At 44.3% G+C, this 18,022-nt stretch overlaps 1 pseudogene; it reads right to left on the bottom strand.

Moving 5' to 3' along the window:
- Positions 1–11,823: 11,823 nt before the first annotated feature.
- LOC113177166 (peroxisomal targeting signal 1 receptor pseudogene) lies at positions 11,824–13,642 on the bottom strand (annotated as a pseudogene).
- Positions 13,643–18,022: the final 4,380 nt, after the last annotated feature.

Here is an 18,022-nt window from a genome sequence, read left to right as displayed (position 1 = left end):
CTGCTTGATCAACCCCAAATTTTAAACCCACCTATTAGCAGCTAGTACTGCTCTTATAACTGATCTCTTGCACTGCCTTATTAAAACCCCTGTAACCCCAATGCTGAGGGCCCAGAATTTCCAGTGTGAGCTCATCTGGGTCCCTGGCATCAATAAACCCACATGTTGCTTGATTTCTCACCAGACTATTTCACACAATAATAATGCCCTTGTAATATTAATTGAAGTGAAAGCAAGGAACAAGAGATGGGTAAGCAAGAAATGAAAGATGATAGGCAGAGATATACACAAGAGTTTATTGGTCAGAGCTGACAAATAAAGGCCATCTCTCAATAGGAGAGAGAGGCAAAACAGGCTTGAGTTCTGGGTCTTTTATGGAGAAGGCTTAAGATTCAGAATCAGGCAGGTCTTAAGGTGGGACGTTAAGGGTTGGGTTGGTAAGAGGGAATGGTGAGTTTTTCTCAGAAAGGCCCTTGGGTGTGAAAGTGAAACTTCTTCCTTAAAATGGTGGCTGTCACTTAAATGGCCATCCAGATGCTAAGCAAGGACCTTATATTCCCCCTTTTTTTGTTTTTCAGGTATATGGGTCAGTCTTCTGTAACTCCTTCCTGCTGGGAAGGGCAGGAACAAACAGATCATTAGGGGCTAGGGATGTTATTGGAATGACAGAGGTTGAGTGGTTGTGGAATGCTGTCCCTGGTGCCCCAAGTTTTGGTGAGGGATTGGTATTCCTGTAACAAAAGCTGGTTCATAGTTTAATTAGAGATTTTTCTGGTTCTGGTCTTGAGCCAACCTAATGATGCAGGAGGCAAACATTAATAGAAGGCCTATGACAAGGAAAGGGGTCAGGAAAGGAAGTGCCTGTAGTGGCACCCCCTTTCTCCACAGAAAATCTTAACTGGGTTTCTCTAGAAATCTTCACCATGGTTGATTTTAGGCCTGTCAACAAAAGAGTCTTTACAAAAGAGTTCAATGTAGATAAACTTCCTATTTTCATGTTGCCCTATTTTACTTGGCCACTAGCCTGGAAGAAATCAGCACTCCAGGTGCTGGACACTGCCTTACTGGTTTTTTACAAACATTTATCCAGTATAGTAGTTTGTAGAAATGTATAAACAAGGCCTCTGGCCTTGAACTGGAGCTTCAAGAGGTGTCTACATTTCTAAGATAAGAGAAGTTACCAATTGGGCTCCATGATAACAGCTGGCAGAGGAAAGAAAGGGGAGAAGAAGCTCTCCCCTTCTCAGGTGTTGTCCTTGAAGGATAACTTGCCCAAAACAATGAAAGAAAAAGCTGCTTTTTATGTGAACTTCTGCACTCTGTGAACTTCTGAGACCCTCCCCTTACATGCTGGGTATGAAACTCTGAAACCACCTGAACTCAGGGTTCAAGGGATTGATTGATTACAGCAAAAGCTGTGCCCTCTGAGCATGACTGCAACCAAATAAAACTGTTTCCTGCTACCTTTGGTGCTTTGCCTTGTCTGTCCCTACAACATGCCCACTGGAGAAGAGGGTTACTTAGATCCTGTAGAAGAGAGCTGTTATTTCTGATGTTCAAGGTCCTATTGGAGTTGTTTTATCTTGTTCTTTACTATACCAGATTGATTGTCATAAAAGTAGCATTCCTCCTGTAGGTACAGGCAAAGTTCACCTTTTTTGACCCTAAAAAGAGCAAGACTCCTTTGATTCTGCAGAACCACAGCAGCTAAAGAATCAAGCTGAGATTTGTGTGGTTAGTATGGTTTGAGCAAGTTTCTGTAAGTCTCCTAGAAATTGGAATGGTAATTTCTGGTAATAGTACCCCTGGGAGTGAGTGTAGAATAAGGGAGGAGGGCAAAAATGAAAAAGGGAAGAATAGTATTCATGGTTCTGCAGTGTCCTTGTGGTCCTCAGAGACTGAAGGAAGATTAGTGTTCCAGCCTTGGGGAAATACAGCTTAAGTGGGCCTGTGGGTGTCAGTGTAGAAAAGGGCGAAGAAAACCATTTTAAATGGGAGTTATGAACCCAATATGGGTTGCCCTCAAGGCAGGCCACCAAGGGAATGGTAAGAATGACCCAATAGGGTTCAGTCCATTTTGTGGAGAGTTGGGGGGGGGCTGTTGGAGGGAGGTCAAATATCCCAGTTAACCAGGAGACAGAATGGGAGAAGGGGAAAAGGCAGAACTAGGCTTTTCCAGAACATCATTACTGAATTGCCAAAGAAGGTTCCTAATGTATGGAAGAATGGGCCAGAAAAGATAAGGAGCAAGGGGTAGTGGAAAATCAGAGGGTGGTTAGCTGAACAGGGAGAGAGACCATTTATATAGAAACTCAAAAGGGGAGATGTTGAGTGGCTCTTTTGGGAGGGCTCATAACCTAAGAATAGCCAAGAGAAGTAGTTTAATCCCATCTAAATGTAATTCAAGGGACAGTTTAGTGAGAATGTTCAAGGGACAGTTTAGTGAGAATGTTCAAAGGACAGTTTACTGAGAATGTTCAAGGTCCAATTGATACATTCCACCTTGCCAGAGGACTAGGGATGGTAGAGGATATGAAAATGCTAAGAGATGTTGAGTGCCTTAGCTACAGACTGTGAAATATGGGAAGTAAATTCATGAACATTATCACTGGAGTGAGAAGGGGAGACTGATTTGGGGAAGAATGTGTTCAACAAAGGTACAGGCAAAGTTCACCTTTTTTGACCCTAAAAAGAGCAAGACTAATAGGGGCACATTTATTGGTGGTGGGAAAAGCCTCAACCCATCCTGAGAAAGTGTCAACAAGTACCAAGAGAAATTTGTACCACTTGACCAGGGGCGTATGGATGAAATCCAGTTGCCAGTCAAAGTAAGGGAGGTGTTCTCTTGCCTGGTGTAAAGGGAAAGCAGGTGGGCAGAGATTGGAGGTGACATTGTTTTTTTTTTTTTTTTGACAGATTTCACAGGAGGCAGAGAGGGTAGAGAGAAATTGCAGGTCCTCTGGAGAAAGTTTAAGGTGAGAAGTGAGAAACTATTTTAAAGATGTGTTAGGTAGAAGAGGTTGTGAAGGAAGGTAAGCATCTGTTGAGTATCAGGTGGGGAAGAGTCAATCGGTGGACAATCAAGGCATAGGACCACAGGTGGAGTAGGCTGTCAGAGGGTGGTAGCCCTCACCTCAAGAGTCTGCCTTGTTGTTGCCAAATGCACAAAGGAGGTGTCTGTCTGATGGGATTTATAATGTGTGATTCCAATGGCAATGAGAAGCTTTGATGACTGTAGGAGATCAGCGATAAAGGGGGTATTAGTAATTGAAGTTCCCTTGGTGGTAAGGAATCCACACTCCTTCCAAATAGCAGAATGGGAGAGAAGTATGTGGGAAGCTTCAGTGTAGATGTTTAGGGAGGCTCCCTTTGCCAAAGTGAAGGCTCTGATGAGGGCAACAAGGTCAGCCTGCTGTTTGGATGTGTTAATGGGGAGGGGAGCCGCTTCCACAACAGAGGTTAGAGAGACTATAATATACCCTTCCCAATGAACTCCCTCCTTGAGGAAGGAGGAGCCTTCTGTGAACCATGTTTATGTTTCCTGGAGCAAGGGGCCTTCCTGTATGTGGGAGGATATGGAAGAAACTCCTCCAGAGTTTTAATGCAGGAATGGGTAAGAAGAGAAGAAGTGGAAGAGTCCTGAGGAGCAGGGAGGAGAATAGCAGGGTTTAAAGGTGAGCACATGTGGAAAATAAGACTGGGATCTTCCACCAGGGAATCCTGTTGAAATAAAAGGTGACAAGAGCACTCACATAAGTTATGAAGTTTAGAAGGTTGAATTGGTTGATGGGCCTTTAGATCAGGAGCCAAATGGAGTAGGTCTAAGTGGGTGAGGAGGTAGCTGACACATGAGTCAGATGGGATTTGGGAGTTCCCTGTGGCGGGTTAGAGTCTGGGACTGAGAGAAGGGAGTCACCCACTACTTCCCTAGTCCTAGGCTTTGGCAGTAGAGAGACTTGGTTGCCTGGCAAGGGCTTCCATGAGCTCTGCTGAAGAGTTGAGAACCAGGACCTGAAAGTGAACTCATCAAGGGGAAGGGATGAGTGAGAATCTTGGTGCTGGGCCAAGATCTAAGTACTAGAGAGGAGACTTGTTACTGCCATCTCTAGGGAGTAGACTTGTGAAGAGTAGGGGAGGGAAAGTGCAAAGACACGTACCCAAAAGAGGCCAGAATATGGAAGAAAGAAGGTGTGTGATAATTGTCTTGGGCCCTCAGGCCAGAATCCCAAAGCAGCTCAAATCCCTGGAGGGGAGAGCAATGCTGATGGGAGAACATGATTGAGTCACTGACATCAGTGAAAGAAAAGTGGCTCAGGACTAATCACACACAACCCTGGAATAAGAAAGTGGATTTATTGTCAACCTGACAAGGCTGCTCTGAAAAAGAGAGGGACAGCAGCAGAAAGGAGGGAGAACAGGTATTGTGATTGGGTTAGAAAATGGAGAGGGTTTTTGAAACAGATGTGAATGGGCTCGTGGTGTGAGGCAATAGAAGGACTTGAAACATCCCAGACAGTAGGATCAACCTTAGAAGGAGGTAATGGGAAGGCACCGGCAGGCAGAATAGGAGATGGTTCTAAGGTGAGGGTGAGGATCAGGGGAGCAGCATGTGGGTCTGGATGGAAGCATATATGAGGAGAGAAGAAAAGTGTAGCCCCAAACTTTGTGAGTATGTCCTTTCCCATAAGTGTAACAGGGAGCACTGTGGAGTGACCAAAAAGGAATGGGTAAAAATTAGTGAGCCAAAAATGCACACAAGGGTGGGTGTCTGTAAGAATTGGTAGTAGGCCCTCAGAACTCCTTAAGGACTGACTATGTAGCCCTGGTGTCTAGGAGGAAGGAGACAGGCCTACCTGAAATACACAGAGTTACCCTGGGTTTCAATGGAGTAATGGTAGTAGTAGGGTGATGGGAACCTGGGCCTTATTTGTCCTCTGCAGCTAGTCCTAAGAGTTGGAAAGGGGAACCAGAAGGGCTGGATGACCAGGGGCTGCTATGGAATCAGGGACAGTCAATGGCCCAGTGTCCCTGATGGCATTTAGGACAAGGGCCTAGAAACTTGCAAGGCTTGGGACATGTATGAGCTCAGTGACCTATCTGACCACATTTAAGGTAGGGTCTGGGTGGTCCCAAGGGACTCTTCGATGGGCCACTGAAACCAGGGACAGATGTGGCTGGACGTGGCTTCAGCAAGCATTTGATATTTCTGCTTTCGAGCCTTCTTGTCTCTCCTGTTTTACACCTTAAAGGCTACTCCCAGAACCTCATCTTTGGGAGTTAGGGGCCCCCTTCTGAGGCACCTTAGTGCCTTAGTATTGGGGAAACTCTGGGAGAAAAAGCAGGTCATTGGTAGTTGTCTCATCTGGAGTTTCAGGGTCCAGATTAATATATTGTAATAAAGCATTGGTTAGGCGATCCAAAAATGCTGAAGGGTTTTTATTCTTATTTTGGATGATTCCCTGGAGCTTTTCATAATTGATAGCCTTATGGGTTGCCTTTTTAAGTCCTACCATGAGGCAAGTAATGAATTGGTTTCTACTAGTTACTCCTCCAGGTGAATTATAATCCCAGCTGGGGTCCCAATCAGGGATTTTTGAGAAAAACCACCACGAGTGACTGGGAGTTGTTCTTGGTGAGACCTCTTGGCCTTGGATTAATCTCTGGTTTTTTCCCCTATGTAGTCCCAGCAGGATCCCAAGTGCATCTAAAGGCCCTGCCTCCAATGCTTACCCAGCAATAGTGAGGATCATCTGAGTATAACCTTCCTCTCAACTGGGTGAGACTAGAGACTGGGGGACACCCCACCTCTAGACTTACCTCCTATGTCTCACCATGGGTGGGTCCAGTGCCAATCGGATGGTCAGTGGAGGTCTGATGTTCCTCAACAGCATAATTTCTAGCTTGCTCCCAAACTCATCTGCGCTCCTTAGGCAGGAGGGTTTTAGATCATATGAACATCATGAAAGGTCAAATCAAATGATTGGTTCAGATATTGAAACTCTTTGATATGTGTGGTGGGGCTTGAATTACAGGACCCAAGCTGCTTTTCTATCTGTAAAAGATCTGACAAAGAGAAAGGCACATGAACCCGGATTACACCATCTACTCCAGCCACCTTGCCTAGAGGATACAGAGATGCAGGTTGGGCCTGGCAGCCCATGAGTGTGTAGCAGAAGGAGAGAAGGGTGGAGGGCCAAAGGGACAGTTGTTGTGGTGGCTTCATCAGAAAGAGAATTGTGGTATGGCAGGGGCTCATCATCCACTGGGTAGAAGGAGGAGGAGTCCTTGGTAGGATTTTCTGTCCCTTTGGAGGCAGGCATAGAGGAGGTGAGAGTTAAGAAGACTTGTGGGGGAGAACAAGATTTGTAGAGAGAGGGCTTAGAATGTAGAGAGAAGGCCTGAACATATTTATATCTCTTTCCATTTTCCTGAACATTCACAATAGTTGAAAAGATCCCTGATAATACCTGGATATAGAGTACCCTTAGGCAGCCATTTAGAGTCCAAAGGATATTGAGGCAAGATCTGATTGCACAAATGGATAAGGTTTTGGGGTTTTAGGTCCAGGAGGCAGCCTAGAGGACTATGGGAGGAAATGGATGAGGAGCTGCCCATGGTGAGATGTAGGAGGTGAGTCTAGAGGTGGTCCATCCCCCAGTCTCTAGTATCACCCAGTTGAGAGGAAGGTTATGCTCAGGGGATCGATCGTCACTGCTGAGTAAGCATTGGGGGCAGGGCCTGTAGATGCACTTGGGATCCTACTGGGACTACATAGGGGCAGAAGCCATATAGATTAACCCAAGGCCAAGAGGTCTCACCAGGAACAACTCCCAATCACCCTCAGTGATTTTTCTCAAAACTCAGGACCCAACCTATAGACCTGGTTGACAGTAGTGATCATCTGTAGCTGTGAAAGCTTTGACTGGGGGTGCCCCCAACCACACGGTAACCCTGGGAGTGCTGGGTGATTAAAGGTCATTTCCAGGGAGTTGTAGGTCAACCAGAGACAGTCTTACCTGAAATGTTTGGTGGTGGGTGCAGAGAGGGCATTCGGCAAAATGGAGGACCTGGTCCCACACTGGAATTTGGATTGGGGATGCTCAGTGACCCTCAAAGAGGGGCTTGGGCATACCAGGGAATTCAATCATGGGTTTTGGCACCAAAGAAAGGAAAGTAAGGAACCGGGAAACCAGTGAGTGAGAAATGAAAGACAAAGACCAAGCAGAGATGCACATTAGAGTTTATTTGTCAGAGTTGACAAAGGCACATCTCTCCATAGATGGAGAGAGAAAAAACAGGCTTGGGGTTTGGGACTTTTATGGGGCAGGCTCAGGGATTAGAACTGGGCGGCTCCTAATGTAGGTGGTTAAGTGTGGGCTTGGTATAAGGGAGTGGTGAGCCTTTCTCAGAAAGGGGAAGGGAAACTTTTTCCTTAAAATGACAGTTGTCACTTAAAATGGCCATCCAGATGCTAAGCAAGGTCCTTACAGTTATACATTTTTAATCCATTCATCTGTTGAAGGACACCTAGATTGGTTCCATAGCTTAGCTATTGTGAATTGAACTGCTATGATCATTGAAGTGGCTGTATCACTATAGTATGCTGATTTTAAGTCCTTTGGCTATATGCTGAGGAGTGGGGTAACTAGGTCAAATGGTAGTTTCATTCCAAGTTTTCTGAGGAATCTCAATACTGTTTTTCAGAGTGGTTGAACCAATGCACAGTCCCATCAGAAATGTATAAGTGTACCTTTCCCCCACATCTTTGATAACCTTTATTGTTAATTATATTCTTTTTTTTTAATTTATTTTTTTAGGTGTAGATGGACACAACACAATGCCTTTATTTTTATGTGGTGCTAAGGATCGAACCCAGGTCTCGCCCGTGCTAGGCGAGCGCTCTATCACTGAGTCACAATCCCAGCCCATTAATTGTATTCTTGATAATTGCCATTATGATTGGAGTGAGATGAAATCTCAGTGAAGTTTTAATTTGCATATCTCTAATTGCTAGAAATGTTGAACGTTTTTTTTATATATTTGTTGACTGATCATATTTCTTATTCTGTGAAGTAAATGTTCAGTTTCTTTGCCCATTATTGATTGTGGTATTTATTTTATTTATTTTTGTGTTAAGTTTTTTTTTTGAGTTCTTTGTACATCCTGGAGATTATATCTTATCTGAGATGCAGGTTGTAAAGATTTTGTCCCATTCAATACACTCTCTCTTCATATATTTGATTATTTCCTTTGTTGTGAAGAAGCTCTTCAGTTTAATACTATCCTATTTATTGATTGTTTTTTTAAATATATTTATTTTTTGGTTGTAGTCAGACACAATACTTTTATTTAATTTATTTATTTTTTTATGTGGTGCTGAGGATTAAACCCAGGGCCTCACACGGGCTAGGTGAGTGCTCTACTGCTGAGCCACAACACTAACCCCCCTATTTATTGATTCTTGATTTTACTCCTTGAGATTTAGGAGTCTTGTTAGTTCCTAGATGATATGATGAATATTTAGGCCTAATTTTTTTTTTCTAGTAGGCCCAGGGTCTCTGGCATAATGAGTCCTTGATCCACTTTGAGTTGAGTTTTGTGCAGGGTGAGAGATAGGAGTTTAATTTCATTTTGCTACATAATGATTTCCAGTTTTCCCAGCATTATTTGTTGTAAATAACCTCACAATTTTGCAACAGCCAATTGTACCTTGCTGGATTTACATTTTTTAAAATTAGATAAAGTGTATTTTAAGGCCCAGAGTTAATTTTTAACTTCTCTGTTAACTTTTTTTTTTTTAAAGAGAGAAAGAGAGAGAGAGAGAGAGAGAGAGAGAGAGAGAGAGAGAGAGTTTTTTAATATTTATTTTTTAGTGTTCTGCGGACACAACATCTTTGTATGTGGTGTTGAGGATGGAACCCGGGCCGCACACATGCCAGGCGAGCGCGCTACCGCTTGAGCCACATCCCCAGCCCTCTCTGTTAACTTTTTACATATGCTTGGAATGCGTGTGTGTTTTGCTGTTTTTTCTTTCTTTCTTTCTTTTAATACACCCTTAATGGTTTCATTTATTTATGTAAATATTTAACATTATTGTAAAATCATTTATACATATTCATACAAAAAAATAAATTTCAGGATAAAACCTTGGGTTCATGGTAATTTCAAAAAAAAAAAAAACTTCTATAACAGTGGTCCACTATATGCTTTGAATATAACCTTTGCTGCTCTGCCCCTGCATCTTATTTTTTAAATGGACATATTTTTTTTTCTCTTCCTACTTCTCCCTAATCTTTCCCTTTCTTTAATCTCAGGGGAAATAGGATTATGATTCTTCCCCATCCTAGGCAGAGTTATTTGAGTACATACCCACCAAGTGAAGGAAGTATTCCATATTTTGGGAATGGTACCAGAAGATCTTAGAAATAACTATTTTCCAAATTAACAAGTGAACTGCAACTCCAGATGAAAGAACATAAGGAATGTAGCCTTTGAAAGACCTCTATAAAAGGACTCTGTTTCTGCTGATGGGCAAGAATCAAAGCTTTCAGGACAGGAGTTCCCTGTGTTTCTCCTTTACTAACAAAGCAATAAGCCTTCTGTTTCCTTTTTCTCAAAACAATGTCTTCCTTATTGGATTGGCATCTGGGACAAGGACCAAGCTTTCAGCTACCTGATCATTCACTACTGAAGATAAGGCAAAAGTCCTAGCAATCATTTCTGGTGGTTAGTGTATCTCCCCAATGCAGGGAACAGTTGAGAAGAATCCAAGCTTCTCCATCAGCTCCCCTCAATCTTCTCTGTGTGGAGGTAATTTGATGGAAGGCAATTTTATAACACTCACCCCTGGAAACACTTCAAGAAGTATAGCAAAGATGTATGGTGTTGCTGAAAGCTCAGTCCTTGTCCTTGGTACCAATCCAATAATGAGGACATGGCTTTGAGGAAAAAAAAAGAAGGTTTATTGTTTTGCTAGCAAAGAAGAAACACGGGGGACTCCTGTCCCAAAGGCTGTGATTTCTGCCCAATAGCAGGAACAGAGGGCTTTTATAAAGGTGATTCAGAGAGAATTAGATTAGGGAGGAGAGGTCAGGGAGGAGAAGATGAGAAGGTGGGAGAAGATCAGGGAGAAGAAGGTTGGGAAAAAGAAAAAAAAAGTATGTTTCAAAACCACAGGGATATAGTCAAAGCATCAAATGAATCCCTGTTCCAATGATAACACTGAACCTTCTTTTTACTAGGAATTTGGCAAGATGGCAATTTCCAAACCAACTTTCTATAATTCCTACTGACAAATCTAAGAAGAAGAACAGCTGCATTCATCACATCCTTCTATTCTCACACCAAAGGCCCCAGGACAGAGTTCCTAATCTGATCAGGCTCACTCAACACTTAAGCTTTTCTCCTACCCCACAACTAAACACTCTCTGCAGCAACAGACTCTAGATGTTCCTGAGGATGCCTACCAGTAAAATACTGGCATTACTGCATCAGCATCGCACTCACAAGCTGTATTCCAAGATCACAGCTGGGAGAAGCTCCAAAATGACAAAATTATGAGGACCCCACAAAAACTCAGCTATTCCAGACTAAATCAATAGTTTAATGAAACACATGAACTTCTAACACAGCCCATCCCAGACAGAATCATTGCTAGAGATATAGAGCAAAAAAGCCTATGAACAACTGCCAAAGGAAGCAGGCTATTACCAATTCTGAGTAAAAGTGCATACAGACATTACAAATTTGGTAGACCTTGTTAGAAATCAGTTGATGATTGTCCCATCCGGCAGGACACATCAACGTGGGCAGTGAACCTAGATGGGGAAGAATGAAGGGACAAAAGACACAAAAGGTGACAGCAAGACAAAAGTTCTGATCAAGTTGCAAACTTTTATTGTTCACACAGGGGTATTTATATGCTGGGGATGGGGAAGCTCTCTAATCAGCAATTGCTGGATGTGGGTGGGTATTCATATGCTGAGGATGGGGAAGGTCTCTAATCAGCAATTGCTGGATGTGGGTGGTAAAACTGCCAGCTGCAAGATGTCTGATGATCCTGATAACCGCAGGATGTTCCAGGGAGATAGGTAGCTGCAGGATGTCTCCCAGGCAGGATGTCTCCCAGGGGGCTGTCAGGCTAATCTTTGAAAGAGAATTTCCTTCTAGTCCCGGAGAGATGACGACAATTATTCTATATCCTTGGGAACTACCCCAAAAGCAGCACCAAGAAAGGATGTGATGGAGAGAGAAATGAATTACAGTAGATGGGGTAGAGAGAGAAGATGGGAGGGGAGGGGTGGGGAGGGGGGATAGGAAGGGGATAGGAAAGGCAGCAAAATACAACAGACACTAGTATGGCAGTATGTATAAACGTGGATGTATAACCAATGTGAATCTGCAATCTGTATACATGGTAAAAATGGGAGTTCATAACCCACTTGAATCAAATTTATGAAATATGATATGTCAAGAGCATTGTAATGTTTTGAACAGCCAATAAAAAAAAACAAAAAGAAAGGGTGTGATGAATGCAGAGAGATCTGTAGCTGGATGTAAAGCCCTTAAATTACTAAGGAACTCTGACAAGAGTTCCCTTCCCTATAATTATGTAGGACCTAAAACACAGACTATCCACCCATACACTAAGGCAGCTCCTGAGAGACCTTACAACTTGTAGTCATTAGCCCACCCTCTTGGTAGGCCCACTGGGGGAGAGGGAGTCACATCCACAGCAGAGTCTCCTTGAAGCAGACACTCACAGGGCAGCCAATCCCACTGTCAATGGGGTGGGCCAAACATAGTGTGGAGGGATCCTGGGCATCAGTCACCCACCCCATAGGCATAACTCTGGCCTAACATACACAATACTAAACACAGTGTGCTCCAGTATTTTGTGACATGGTGTCCCCTCACTCTGAGGGCCCAGGCTCTTCCTCTGCATATTTAAGGCTTCCAGAAAGTGTTCCACAGCCTCCTGGTGAGCCCCAAGTTTAATGTAGCTGATGCCCAGGTTGTAGTGAGACCAGATATAGCCAGGCTACAGCTCAAGGGCCTCATAGTATGCAGCCATTGCTTCTTCACTCTGGTTTTCATTGGCCAAGGTGGCCCCAACTTATTTCACAGCAAGTAGTCATTGGGACAAACACTGAGGGCAGCAGCAAAATGGTCCATGGCCTTGTCATACTTCCCACTCAGGCTGAAGAGGACTCCTAAGCCACATTGCACATTAGATCAATGGAAAAATGGCCAGAAACAGCTCTTCCACTTCAAAAAACAAGGAATCAGACAACAGAGATCCAAAAATAGGCTTGCTGGGGCCCAGTCCTGCTCCACCAGTCCCTTCTTCACCAGGTGCCATTAGATGGGCATAGGCTGCTGTGTAGCACAACCAGTCTCTCAGTGTTTTCCAGGCCTATGGCTGTGGGGACTCAATGGTGAAGCTCATAGCCAGTGCCATCAGTGTTGTCTGGTTATCTGGCTTTAGCTCCTGACACCTCCACAATGCACTGATGGCTAAAAGTTCTTGCTCTTTCTCTGCTGAGTAGTACCCAGATAATGCCGAGCTTTCATATGATTAGAATCCTTTGCTCATTAGCCTCAAAAAGCAGCACAGAATTTGGCAGGTCCCTCTCCTGAAGCCACCATAGCCCTTCTTCAAAAGGCTAAGGGTGATCATGCAGGGGATTATCTTCCTCAAACTGGTACCCCTTATCATACAAACCAGATGTAAGATCATCATAGTCAGAAAGCCAGGAGTGAGCCTCAGCATCCTGTTTTGCCATCTCCTCAACTCTGCCTACAACTTGTCCCAGAAATCAACATCAGACTCTATAGCTGACTTGCCTTGTTCAAACTCCATGTCAAGTGCAGATGTGTTTACTGGTCTTATGAACTGGTCAACCCATGCATCTAATGCCTCAGAATTTGTGGTCATCCTCTTTGGCCACAAAGTCACTGGCTGTGTGCTGCAGATTCTCCTCAGGATGATAGTCATCATTCCATATTATCAGTGGTGGCTATTCCCTTAGGCGCTCCCAGCGCAGCTTCTCCTCAGACTGCTCTAGATATTCCTCAGCCCAGCATGGAGGGGACACAGACAAGGGGTCTGTAACTTCTGTGATGAATCCTTGGGACCAGTCAATCTCATTAGAATCCTGAGTTACATCCATAACATCTCCAGCTGCAAGAAACTCCTGGGCCCAATTCTCAGATAAGGCCAAGTCTGCCACATCAGGGGCTCTCTAGGGAGCCTGGTAGAAGTTTGACTGGATCTCTTCCAGGAAGGTCATCCATCTTGAAGATCTAAAGGGCACGAGAAACAAGTGGTGCACTCTATTTCTGCAGGAATCTCATCTTCAGAGCCTACTCCCAAAGGCTCAGAGACCATCTCAGAGGATGGGGTTCCAGGAGGCTCGAAGTCAGACCTTCATCCCTTTTGCCAAAGGGCCTCATCCTGGGTGAAGTAGCTGGCTAGCTTCATGAGCAGGTTGGCATGATTGCCTTTAGCCTCCACCAGCTCCCACACTGCCAAGGTGACTGACAACTCTCTGATGGACAAAGGATGATTGGAACTGAGGTCCCAAAGCCAGACCCTCTCACAACACAGTATATTTTCTGGAGGAGGTGAGCAGACATCCATTCCACACAGGCCAGATGGCCCACCACCAACCACTCTCCACCCCTGTGCCTTGCTATGGCCCCCATCTCTGCCAGGACTCTGAAGGGAGCCAGTACACTCCTGGCACTCCCCTCAAAATGTTGCTGAAAGCTCTGTTCTTGCCCCCAAAGCCAATCAGAAAATGAGGACACAATTTTGAGAAAAAGGGAAAAGAAGGCTTATTGCTTTGCTAGCAAAAGAGAAACACAGGGGACTCCTGTCCCAGATATTATGATTCTACTAATCAGCAGAAACAGGGGGCTTTAAAGAAGTGATTCAAATGCTACATTCCACATGATCTGTGTCTGGAGTTGTAATTCACTTGTTAATTTGGGATATAGTCATTTCTGAGATCTTCTGTTGCCATCTCTAAAGTCTGGATTACTTTGTTCCTATGGTGGGTATGTACTCAGAGACCATTAACTTTACCAAGGATGGGGAAGAAAGGTAATCCTGTTTCATCTCAGATTGGGGAGAAGAAGAGACTAGAGAGGAAAAGAAAGGAAGAGAGAAAACATGTCCATTTTAAAAATAAATTGCAGTGGCAGTGAAGCAAGGCCTATATTCAAATCATAAACTGGACCACTGTTATAAAAAGCCACTGCCCTCAGTTTAGTCTTCTCCAACAGCTTAAACCACTGGGGGTTGTAAGCACAATTGTGAACAAATAACAGAGACAGGAGATGGGAAGCAAACCTCATATCAACAAGTTTTCCTTTATTCTGCAGTGAAGTCAATCAGTGAGGCATGTGAGGGCTCATTTTCTGGGTATAGAAATGGCCTGTAGGTTACAGAAGGAGTCTGAATTTTATAGTTTACAATGAGGTTGAATTAATCATTGGAAACCGTGGATGTGCTGTTTGAACAGTAAGGAACCTAGTTGTGCATGTTAAAATTTTAACTCAGGAAGGCAGTAATAAAAAGTTTGAAATTTATTGTCACTGGAAAAAGCCCACACTACTCTTTGTTTACTGCTTATTTCCTTCCTCTGGGACCCATTGCTACCTAGAGCTATTTGCTTTTCTCCTTCCAAGATTTATCTGCAATGGGAAAAGGTAAAAGTCCAGGGCCCAGTGTTTCATATTCACCTTCTCCCTTCAGGATCCATTGTGGTTGGGAAGGGGTAAATTTTTGCTTTTGGTGGGGATGTCGGGGATGAACTCAGGAAGGGATGAAAGTTTGCTTTTTACCTTGGGGGCCATTTTTACTGAGAAAGAATGTGCTGAGAGAGGTTTAATGTTTGGTTAATGTACTCTTCCTCCCCCAGAGCCAGGCTGTCTCTATATTTTTTCTTGGGAACTATCTTATAGTAATATATTTTCCATAATCCTTTAGCAATCTTGAAACAAGAACAAAGGTCAGGCATTAGCGTTGATAGAAGGCCAGGTTGGGTTATTTAGGGTTAGGGTTAGGGTTAGAGTTGGGGTTGGGTCAGTAAGATAAAAGCTGATTCAAAAGGAATGGAATGTTAATACCTTCAGGACTTATTTCCCCTCAGGTGGCCAAAAAGTCATTTGCCTGGGAGGGGGTGGGGATTGTTCATCCCAGCAGGGACTTACCATTATTGAGTATCCCCTGGCTGATTCCCTTCTTGTTTTTCTGGACAATGTAAATTAGGAAGAGGTACCCCTGAATTGTCCACTTCCCACCATTTTGCTAGATGGAGGGAGAGGGCATAAGAAATAGGAAACCTGGAAACTATAAAAGGGACAGGACACTCTCTTCCCATGGTACCCAAGTCTGGGACCTGTTCTCTGGAGAAGTCTCTGTTCTATCCTCTAAATAAAACTTGCTTTCTTGCCTCTGTGTTTCTTTGGTGTTCAATCTTAACATCAGTGGAAATGGAACTCAGCCCTAATTGAGTCAAATCACTGGTAACAGTCTCAGGGGAAGGACAGGCCAACAGCTGTTCCCCTACAAAGGGGCCTGGACACCATAGGAATACAGGGGACACCTCATCAACCAGACTAAATTGGACATTGGCTGCACAGGGGATGGTGGGAATGCCACGTGGCTGAAAACCCTGCCCTTTGCATCCCTTTAGTCTGGTGAGCACTGTAACTGAAAACTTGGTCCCTTTCCCCAGTGCCAATCAATGACAATTTAATAATGAGGACACAGTTTTGAGAAAAAGGAAAAAGGTTTATTTCTTTGGTAGCAAAGAAGAAGCACAGGGGACTGGCAGGGTGGGGGTGGGGGGTTAAAGAAACTCTTCAAGGGTTACATTCCAGATGTGCTCCATAGGGGGTCCCAGGGTGCCCTCTTGACAAGTTAGGATTCAGTTGTTAATTTGGGAAATATGCACTTCCCAGATCCTCAGCAGGCATTTCCTTCCCATAGTGGGTGTGTTCAAGGGCAATTAACTATTAATTAAGATAACACTATCTCCCTAATCTTGTTAGGCAGGGAGGGAACAGAGGGAAAAAAAAAAAAAAAAAAAAACCAGCTGGGGTTGTGGCTCAGTGATAGAGTGCTTGCCTAGCACTACATAAATATAAACTAAAGATTTTGTGTCCACTTAAAAAGTAAAATATATATACCCTTAGAGCAATGAGGGCATATTCAGAAGGTGAAGGGACCACTGTTATAGCACTACAAATCACCTGAGCCCCTCCCCAACTTGGCTTAACCTAGTGAAGCCAGAATTAAACATGCAGTCAGAATAGATAGGTAAATCAAGTCAGGTCAGATCCAATCAGGCCAATTTTGAGTGAATCCTGGGAAATTGGAAACTGTCCCCTGAGGAACTAAAATGTTAATTCCTTCAGAGCCCTTCCTCCACCCTTATCAAGAACCTGCCCCTGCTCTAACCTGTTGCTAAGCTATCCAGTCCCAGGAATTGGCCCTCCCTCCAGGGAGCTATAAAGTTGTTAATGAATGTTTCCTGGGCTGAACCATCCTAACCTTCCCCCTTCAGCCCACCTGTTTCCCACCTTTTGGCCCTCCCACCAAGCTTTCCTGGGCCTAGTGAGCATTCCTGGACCTAGTGAGAATTCCTGGGCCTAGTGAGCATTCCTGGGCCTAGTCATATACTCAGGAAGGAGAAAGATAAGGGGAAGCTAGCAGGAGAACAAAGGAAGCTAGGACATATAAAAAAGGCAGAATACCTCACTTCTGGGAATACGAGGATACCAGCTATGGTCCCCTTCTTCCTACTGGGAAAAGTCTATGCTATCCCTTTTAAAATAAACCCTGCTTTATATGCTTGCCTCAGTGTGCTTCTCTAATGTTCAAACTTCCAATTGGTGGGAGCAGAATTTATCACCAGTAACTGGTGATATCACTAGCCCACTCCTCCCAGGATCCTAACCACCCCTTCACTGCCCCTATCTCCAGGACCCCAGAGGCCACAACAGTGGTAAGAGAAGCCCCAGGACACATCCTAGTGTGCCCTGGGGCCCAGCATTCTGTGTGGGGCCCTACCACCCATGGGGGCAAGTGGTAGGGCATCTGTTTTCCTGTTTTAGATGTAGTATTTCACAAACTAGTTATTTCTTGTTAAATAATGGTACTATTTAGTTCTGTTCCCCAAGGTTCGGTCATTGTCCTTGATGCCAAACCAATATCAAGGACAGGGTTTTGAGAAAAAGGAAAAAGAAGTGAAAAACCAGCCTCTACCTCAGAGCAAAGCCTGTCCAAGGAAGGGACATGACCTTTGTCCTTGGAAAGACCCACAGAGCACTCCTAGGCACATTCCCACCCTGCTAAGTTGTTTATAAATAACAGGAGAGATCTGCTGGGCCAGGTGTCCCTGACTCAGTCAGGTTAGGTGGGGATCCATAGCAACCCCCTAGCAGCCACCAATCAGCATGAGACAGGGAAATACCTGGGATGCCAGATGACCCTCCCAGTAGTTTATGGTGTTGAGAAACCATGTAGTTCAGCACGAACACCCCTCTTGGCTTAAACCATTCAGTTCAAATGAATACCCCTTTTGTACTGACCAATCACCCCTACCCAACTTGTTCCCACCAGTGAATGTGCTAATCATGTTTTAGAGTTGTTGTTTGATTTTCCCGCGGTGTGTGATGATTTGCTAAGAGATGCTATGATGTATGTGGGGGTCCCTGCCCTCTCCAAAGAATGTATAAAACTGCTGCAAACCCTGGGCTCGGGGCCTCTTAGCGTCACCAGTTGCTGTGTGTGCGAGCGCGGAGGACCGAGCTAGCTCGCAATAAACACCTCTTTGCTGCTTACATTGATCTTGGGTCTCTGGTGGTCTTTGGGGGTCCTGAATTCAAGCATAACACCTGCTAAGTGGTTTATCTACAAATAACAGGAGAGATCTGCTGCGCCAGGTGTCCCTGACTCAGTCAGGCTAGGTGGAGACCCATAGTAACCCCCTAGCAGCCACCAATCAGC

Source organism: Urocitellus parryii, chromosome 3 (genome assembly GCF_045843805.1).
Source record: "Urocitellus parryii isolate mUroPar1 chromosome 3, mUroPar1.hap1, whole genome shotgun sequence".
Lineage (NCBI taxonomy): Eukaryota > Metazoa > Chordata > Mammalia > Rodentia > Sciuridae > Urocitellus > Urocitellus parryii.
Note: the sequence above shows the minus strand (reverse complement) of the source record. Positions and strands in the feature narration are given on the sequence as shown.